The sequence below is a fragment of the Salvia splendens genome, chromosome 9 (genome assembly GCF_004379255.2).
Source record: "Salvia splendens isolate huo1 chromosome 9, SspV2, whole genome shotgun sequence".
NCBI classification, from domain to species: domain Eukaryota; kingdom Viridiplantae; phylum Streptophyta; class Magnoliopsida; order Lamiales; family Lamiaceae; genus Salvia; species Salvia splendens.
In genome coordinates this window covers 17,318,835-17,328,539 of record NC_056040.1, presented here as the reverse complement: position 1 = coordinate 17,328,539, position 9,705 = coordinate 17,318,835, and positions in this window count along the sequence as shown.

The following is a 9,705-nucleotide window of genomic DNA, read 5'->3' as shown; positions in this document are numbered from 1 at the left end:
CTTCACTTCATATACTAAGTCTATCTCATCGGAGTATTAACTTTTTATTTCAATAGTATTTAGCTAATTTTCAACATTTCTAAGACGATCGCTAGTAAATGTAAGACCTGTCACGACTCACGACCCAATCTACTAAGTACTAACCAATACTCCCTCCGTTAAGGGATGATTTCTGTTGGGATTTACGTACACAAGGCTTTCACACACTCAATAAGATCACACACACACTCACTGTTGTATGAGATCACACAATGCAGGAAACACACACACTCACACTTTGAGTATTGAAGATGATAATCTTGGAGAGAAAACTGGAAAACTCTTTATTGATTAAACTCTATTCTAAACTACATACATGGTGAGCTATTTAAAGCTCTATAATCACGTAGCAACTGCTACTAACCAACTACAAGAAGAATCAAGAAAGCAAGAAGAATAACCGCTATATCTCAGCTAACTAACTGCTGCTCCAACGGCTAGTTCGGCTAGGTTGCTTCTACCTTCTCGGTTCAAGTCCGAACTCCTTCCTCGGTTCAAGACCGAACTCATTCTCGGCTTACAACCGAGCTCTTCCTTCTCGGCTTACAACCGAGCTCTTCCTTCTCGGCTCATTCCAGCTCAACGCCGAGCTTCCATACCGAGCTTCCATACCGAGCTTCCATACCGAGCTTCCTTACCGCTGAGCTTACCGACTTCTGCCTTCTTCTTCTTCTTCTTCTCGGCTAGTACCAGGCTAGTTCCAGCTCGGTAAGCCGAGCTTACCGAACTCCTTTCTAGCCGAGCTTCTTCCAACTGAAATGAGCACTCCATTATTACAATTCTCCACCTGAGGGCTCATCTCAGTTCTTGCACAAACATTGATCCATTTCTTGCAATGATCAAACTTGTCTCTACCTAGAGACTTTGTTAGCATGTCAGCCGGATTGTGCAAGGTGTTAATCTTAATCACCTTCACTCTCCCCTTTTCAATCTCATCTCTAATGAAATGCAACTTTATGTCTATGTGCTTGCTCCTTTCATGAAAACCCGGATGTTTAGCCAAGCACATAGCTGAGCTGCTGTCACAATGAATCACCATTGTCTTTTGGTCAAAACCAAAGTCAGAAATCACTCCCTGAATCCAAAAACTCTCCTGTACAGCTGCAGTGAGAGCTATATACTCTGATTCTGTTGTTGAGAGAGCAACAACACTTTGCAACCCTGACTTCCAGCTGATTACAGTACCAAACATGGTGAAAAGATAACCTGTTTGGGACTTTCTGTTGTCCAGGTTTGCAGCATAGTCTGCATCACAATAGCCCTGCACAACCTCCTCAGATTCACCTTCCCAGCCATTGAACACAATCCCCCAGTCCTTAGTTGACTTCATGTACCTCAATATCCACTTAAGAGCATTCCAATGCTCCTTCCCCGGGTCTGCCATGTATCTGCTAGTCACTGAGATAGCATGAGCCAAATCAGGTCTTGTACAAATCATAGTGTACATAACACTTCCAACCACACTAGCATAAGGGATAGCCTCCATCTCATCAGCCTCTTGCTTAGTTTTAGGGGCTTGTTCCTTTGATAGCTTAAAACTCTGGGACAGAGGAGTTGATGCAGCTTTTGCATTTTCCATTTTGAATCTCTGCAAAACTTTCTCAATATAGTCAGTTTGCAGCATCCACAGCTTCTTGCAGCCTCTATCTCTCTGAATATGTATGCCTAGGATCTTCCTTGACTCTCCTAGATCCTTCATTTCAAAGCTTGACTTCAGATCTTGTTTAACTTTCTGAATTTCTGTCATAGAAGGCCCTGCAAGTAACATATCATCCACATAGAGTAATAGGTAGGCAATGGGAGTCCTGCCTGCCTTCTTGATGTAGATGCAATCATCATATTCTGACTTGGAGAAGCCAATCTTCTTCATCTGTGCATCAAACTTCTTATTCCACTGTCTAGGACTTTGCTTAAGTCCATAAAGACTTTTCTGTAACAGGCACACCTTGCCTTCTTCTCCAATCTTCACATAGCCCTCTGGCTGTTCCATGAAGATAGTTTCCTCTAGATCTCCATTGAGGAAGGCTGTCTTCACATCAAGCTGTTGTAGCTCCCAGTCAAGCTGATTCACCACAGCCAATAGAATCCTAATCGAAGTGTGCTTCACAACAGGTGCAAACACTTCATTGAAATCGATTCCCTCCTGCTGTGTAAAGCCTCTAGCCACCAGCCTTGCCTTGAACCTGATTCTGTCTTTATCAGTGGTTTCTACCTTCTTTTTAAACAACCACTTGCAACTGATCAGCTTCCTCTCTTTTCCATCTGTCTTCAGCTTGGATTTGTCCACCAAAATCCATGTTTTGTTCTTGAGTAAAGACTCTATTTCCTCATTCATGGCTTCAATCCATCTTTCTCTATCTTTACTCTGCATAGCTTCTTTATATGTGAGTGGATCTGCACCATCAATACCTTCAGCTGCACACAGAGCATAATACACAACATCAGAGAACTTTGTTGGTGGCCTTGTTTCTCTTCTAACTCTGTCCCTTGCAAGCTGATAGTTTCTGATGGAGTCTGATATAGACTCACCAGCCTGGTTGCCCTGAGTTGGAGCCTCTTCTTTATCTGAATCAGACTCACTCCCTGAGTCAATGACTCCACCTGCTCCTAGGCCAACCCCCACAGGCTCCACCTTGAAGAAATCACTCTCATCTTCATTGGAGTCCGGCTTATCTTTCAGGAATGGCATCTGATCCTCCAAGAACACCACATCCCTACTTACCAAGACCTTCTGCTTACCGGGCTCAATGCACCAGAGCCTATACCCCTTAACACCCCTCTGATACCCCAGCAAGATACATTTCAGAGCCCTAGCATCAAGCTTACTTTGCCGAGCATGAGCATAGGCTGCACACCCAAACACCTTGTATTTTGAGTAGTCACTATGAGCTCCATACCACATGTAATCAGGAGTTTCAGATTTCAGGGCAGTAGATGGGCATTTATTGATGAGATAGGCTGCTGTATACACAGCCTCACCCCAGAATCTGCTGCTCAAACCAGACCCAAGAAGTAAGCACCTCACCCTCTCTAGGATTGTCCTATTCATCCTCTCCACAACACCATTTTGCTGAGGATTACCAGGAACAGTCCGGTGCCTCTTCATACCCTTCTCTTTACAGAACAGATCAAACTCAGCAGACAAGAACTCTAGGCCATTGTCTGTCCTTAAGCATTTAACACTTCTACCCTTCTCTAGCTCAACCTCCTTACACCATATCTTGAACTTTGTGAGTGTTTCAGATTTTTCTTTAAGAATATATACCCACAACTTTCTTGTATAGTCATCAATGATAGCTAGATAATACTTTCCTCCACCAATTGAACACACTGGTGAAGGCCCCCACAGATCACTATGAATGTAGTCTAATGGGGCTGTAGAAGAGTGAATACCTGTAGGATAGGGTGCCTTCTTAGCCTTTCCAAGTATACATTGCTCACAGGGGTCCATCTTGTTGAAATCTCCAGAGATCAGACCCTTCTTGATGAGTTCTTTCAAGCTTCCTTCGGCTGGGTGGCCCAATCTCTTGTGCCATAGCATTATGGAATCATCTGACACTGCATTGCTTTCTCCATCAACAGCCTTAGCCTTCAGATAATAGAGAATATGCTCTCTGTCAGCCTCCATCATCACTGCATCTCCAGATTTCACAAACAATTTTCCTTGACTCATCAATATGGTGAACCCTTTCTGTTCCAGCATTCCCAATGAGATGAGGTTCCTCTTTACTTCTGGAATATACCTCACCCCAGTTAGGATCTTTATAGAGCCATCTTGTAGGCTTAGCTTTACCTTCCCTATTCCTTTGATCTGACAAATGTGGTTATTACCAAGAACAACCGTACCCGATGCTTCTTGAAGATCATGAAACCAGCTTCTATTGGGGCACATATGGAAGCTGCACCCCGAGTCCATAATCCACCTATGACTGACCCCACTGTCACTGATATTCATGAGTTGAGCCGGGGGATCAGCACTCTCCACACAATCAGATTGATTGTGTCCCTCTGAGGCCATCTTTCTCTTCCATGCATGACAATCTTTCTTCAAATGTCCAGGTTTCTTGCACCAATAGCAAGCTCTGGTTTCCTTCTGAGCATCTGAACTTGAGGGTTTAGGGCCCTCAAACTTCTTCTTGAAGTTCTGCTTCTTGAACTTCTTCACATTCAAGGCCTCTGCAGCTTGAACATTGGAGCTTGCAGAGCCTCTGTTGGCTGTCTTCTGGAGTTCTTTGGCCATCAAGGCTGAATAGACTTCTGCATAGGTGATAGGTTTATCTCTGCCATAGATAATTGCATCACTTAGCTGGTCATACGAGCTAGGCAAGGCATTCAATGTGAGAATGGCCTTATCCTCATCTGAGATCTTGACATCAACAGATCCCAGGTCATCAATGATCTTGTTGAACTCCTCTAGCTGCTCAATGATGGACCTATCTCCAGAAAAACTATAGGCATACAGCCTCTTCTTGAGATACAGCCGGTTAGCCAAGGATTTGGCCAAGTAAACTTCATCTAACTTGTCCAAGATCTCCACCGCAGTCTTGGCTTCTTGAACTTCCCTCAAGACCTTATCTCCAAGGCACAGAATCACTGCAGAATGTGCCTTGAGCTGCATCTCCTCCATCTTTGCCTGAGCTTTTTCATCAAGCACTGGAGCCTTTCCTTTCTCATCTGGTTTTGCAAGAACTGCCGCCAAGCCTTGTTGAATTAAAACCGCCTTCATCTTCATCTTCCACAGGCCATAATCATTCTTGCCTGTGAACTTCTCTGCATCAAGCCTTGCTGCCATCTCTGAAACCGTTTGATCCTCTGCAAATCAGCTTCAATATCCCTTTCCCACAGACGGCGCCACTTGTTGGGATTTACGCACACAAGGCTTTCACACACTCAATAAGATCACACACACACTCACTGTTGTATGAGATCACACAATGCAGGAAACACACACACTCACACTTTGAGTATTGAAGATGATAATCTTGGAGAGAAAACTGGAAAACTCTTTATTGATTAAACTCTATTCTAAACTACATACATGGTGAGCTATTTAAAGCTCTATAATCACGTAGCAACTGCTACTAACCAACTACAAGAAGAATCAAGAAAGCAAGAAGAATAACCGCTATATCTCAGCTAACTAACTGCTGCTCCAACGGCTAGTTCGGCTAGGTTGCTTCTACCTTCTCGGTTCAAGTCCGAACTCCTTCCTCGGTTCAAGACCGAACTCATTCTCGGCTTACAACCGAGCTCTTCCTTCTCGGCTTACAACCGAGCTCTTCCTTCTCGGCTCATTCCAGCTCAACGCCGAGCTTCCATACCGAGCTTCCATACCGAGCTTCCTTACCGCTGAGCTTACCGACATCTGCCTTCTTCTTCTTCTTCTTCTCGGCTAGTACCAGGCTAGTTCCAGCTCGGTAAGCCGAGCTTACCGAACTCCTTTCTAGCCGAGCTTCTTCCAACTGAAATGAGCACTCCATTATTACAATTTCCCTTAACAAGATATCAACGTCGACGGGTGGTCGACGGCGAGAAAATAAAAGTGGACGTCTCGGGCTTTCCCCGGGATCAGCTCCAAACTAGGGTTGCGAGAAAATAAAGAAGACGATAAAAGATAAAGTGACGATAAAAGATAAATTGATATTTCTTGAATGGAATAGAAGAATACAATATCTCCTATTTATAAGACTACTCTGACTTAGGGAATAAGAAATAAAGATACTACGAATATATGAAAGGATATGCTAAATCAATGCTAAACTAAATAAGAGAGATTTGGGGATATTTGTAGAGATATTCTCGTATCAACTCCCCCGCGGTTAAAATCCACCTTGTCCTCAAGGTGGGAACCACGGCACTGCGAGAATAACCCCCCACTGAACAGCTTTGGCGAGATAACTCCCCCCGGATCAAATGCCCACCGAATAATTAAACGACTTCCTTCAATATTCCCATAAACATTCACCGAGTGAGGCTCGATGCCTGCCATGGATGACATATCGATGAATGGCTCAAAAACCTTCTTCCCTTCGAGGAATGGCACAAAAAGCGAAGCCGGAAACCGCGATAAAGTTGCAGTCAATACCTTGAGCTGCATTGCAATAGGAGCAGGCGATTTCTTTGTTGCGTCACCAATTATGGTGGGGCTTCCAATCACCGGCTCTGCCTCATCCCGAGCCTCAACGACATTCTTCGACACATGAACATCTTCATCTTGAATTACTGGCAAGCCACTGGTCGGGATAGTTACATCTTCTGTATCTGAAGTAGCCACATCACGAACTAAGACCTCCTTTGCTTTTGTCTCAAATATAGAGTCCGTGGAATGTACTCTTTCCCATTCATCACAACGATCTTCTTCCGCCACTCGGCATTCCGAAAAAACAAAATCTCTCGCGTTATCATATGAATACTCCATCTGCGTCACACAACTCATTGAATAAGAGTCTTCCCATTTTTGTTTATTCACTTCACGCGCATTCCCGCACACATCACTATTCAGATTGCACTCCAATTTAGGAAAATGGATGTGAGCGGAGCCATGGCCATAGCATCCGTACTCATTAGCCTCGCCTACCACCACCGGCACGCGCGATATCCAATTGACTGCATCAGACCCGTCGAAGCACGGCGGCTTCATCTCCTCATATCGTGGTTTCTCTGAGCGATGATCATAACGTGAGGGTTCGGAATAACCGGCCCTGTCGTGTCTGCCCCACGGGCCATCCCACGCGGGCAGATGTCCCCCATCGTGAATCTCATGCCGAAAGGCTGGGTTATCCCATGAAGTCGCCGTTCTAGGTTGATTCCCGTAGCAGCTGGACCCTTGACGCTCCCAAGGGTTGCCTTTGAATATATTTTTTTATTTAAAATTCGTTATTTAATTATAAATAATGATTAAAAAAAATATTTATTTTCCAAATCCCAAAAATATTGTCGTTTTTTTGCCCATTTTTCTGGATTTTTTGGAATTTTTTTATTTCCCCCCCCCCCCAAAAATCATCTATAAATACACACATTCATCATCCATTTATCACATCAAACCATCTCTCATTCATCTCTCATTCATAATTCTCATACAAACTATCAACACATTCATCCCTCCCTCAAAACCTCAAATGGATTTCACCCATCTCATGTCGGAAGCGAAGCGCGAAGAACAAGAATACTACGAACAACATCGTGCCGCTTACGAAGCATATGTCGCGGCGAATACCCCCGCTCCTCCTCCTCAACGAACTAGATCAACTCGCCGCTACATCAATCGGGACCAGGAGGGAGTAGTGGTTTTTTTAATTTTTAGTATTTTAATTATGTAATTTTTAATTTTTAGGATTTTAATTATGTTGTTTTTATTTTATTTGATATTTGTAATATTATTTAGGTTTTTTTTAATGAATTTTAGTATTATGGAAATGTTTTTGTTTAATTGAATTTTAAATTAATTGTGCTCGTCCTTGCGGAAGAGCACAGCCGTGGGTGTTGTGCTCTTGCCAGAGAGCAGACAGAAAAAGTGGGGCCGGACCCACAAACATGCCGTTGGCAAGAGCACGGTTGTGGATGCTCTTAAGACTCATGCGTGTTTAATAGAGAATTTTGAAAGTAAAAGGTCAAAGTTTAACATTTGGGCTAGCAACTTGCAAAGATGGTCTAGGACACGGTGGTGACGGATGTCTATGTCGCACTGCCTAGAGTCTTTTGCTTTAAAAATTAAAATTGAGGGTCTTAGTGTTTTTATTAGTAATTAGTGTAGGTTTGAATATTAATTTATTGCAAAAAATAGGTTGTGACAATTTTTTTAAAGACATAACACAAAGAAAGGAAAGTGTTACTGCATACCTGTTGTGGATATTAAATTATTTAAAAAATTAGGTTGTGACACATTTTCCATGCAATAAAATTCAAGACATAAGAAAGAAAGTTTATAGTACTCCACGTTCAGCTGGCAAATTTACATTCTTGAAATATGACAAATATTTAGAGACGGATGAAGTAATATTTATTTTGTAATGTATCGATCATTAATCTGAAATTACCGCACAAGCTGGGAATGGAAAACCATGATTTTTATATGAGTGAACTGCACCAAAGGGTCCTGACTTTTCGCCTTGTAACATCAGAGGCCCCTAACTTTTAAAAATACCACCACAGGGATCTGACAAAACATATAATCACAAATCGTGTTTTTTCGGACCATTAGACCCTCAGGGCCTGTAAGGGCAAAATCGGGCTTTTGCATGGCCGTCAGTGCTGTGTCAGCTGCAGCACTGTTGACGGGACATCGAATTGCAATTGGTGTGACAGGTTGCATTGCTTGTTGTCCCCTATTATTTTCACACGCATGAATTGCAATCGGACCAGCATTGAAATTTCACAAATTTTTGCCATTCCAAAACATTTCGCCAGGCTTCTCTATATTTTTTCCCTCCAATTCCACCTTCACTTCATCAATTTGCCATTTCGCCAAAATAATTAGCCTCTGCCTATCGCCTCTGCATTTCACGCCATTTTAATCCTTTTCATCAATGGCTCCAAAACGGAGACGAAGTGCTGCTGGAGCGTCCTTCGCTCGTAGTTCTTCTAGGCAAAAAAAGAAGCCGGCGACTCCATCGTCTTCGTCACAATCACCTCCGGCATCACCTAGACACGGTAGAAGGGGTCGGGGACCGGAGATAATCGACGTAGACCCTGAAACGTGGAGCATTCGCGATCCTCTGCTTGATTTCTTCTATCCGGAAGAAGAATATAGTAAGTTCAAATTTAAAATTGGTTTCAAGGTTTTTGATTGTGATTTAGGGCTCCAAAAATTGGTTGATTTGTGAAACTGTTTTGATGTCCTCGTTTGGGAAATTGTTTGGACTGTGATTTAGGACTTTATATGTGAAAAAAGTTGGTTTAAATTTGGACGTTTGCTAACTCTGTACAAACCATAACAGGGGACCATCCCGGGATGTTTTCCGTCGGTTTTCATCACAGAGGGTCAATCTTCGAAATCAATGGAAAGAAGAAGTATGTTGGGGGGCAATTGACATTCTTTGACTATTGCTGGATTCGTCAGTTCGATTTCGTAGATCTGGCAGGCATGGTAGTGCGGTTGGGTTACAATAGGAAGCTCATATGTGAGTACTATTACGTTCATCCAACGTACAGTGTTGGTTGTAGTGGCGTGGAAATAGGAGGCCCATTGCTGCCCATAATTGACGATGCACATCTGGGTCCTTTTCTCAAAGTCGCGGCTACTAGCACAAAGCTAGTTCACATATATGTTGTCGAGATAACACAGGCGCCCCCTTGCTGAAGAAGCGAAAAGAAGAAGCGGGGGAGTTGCTAAAATTTATGAATGCTAGTAAAAAACCCACTGTGGTCATTGAAGAACTTGACGAACCGAACCCAATTGTGCCGAAGAGTAAACCGAAAAGGAAGAAACAACACCAGGAGGAGCAGAGGAAACCATCGGCACCATTACTGTTGCTTGAGTGGTACCCTAGGGATCTTGAGTTTGAAGAGTATTTGACCACGAGTTTAGAAGACAAACATCGCGAATGGAAGAGGCAAGAGGAGGCTGCCCGTAAGAATTTGATGGATGCATTTGCATCACGTAGTGCAGAGCAAGCAGAAGCTGTTGTGTTTGATGTTGAAGGGAATGAACCAGTGGTTGGTGTTGTT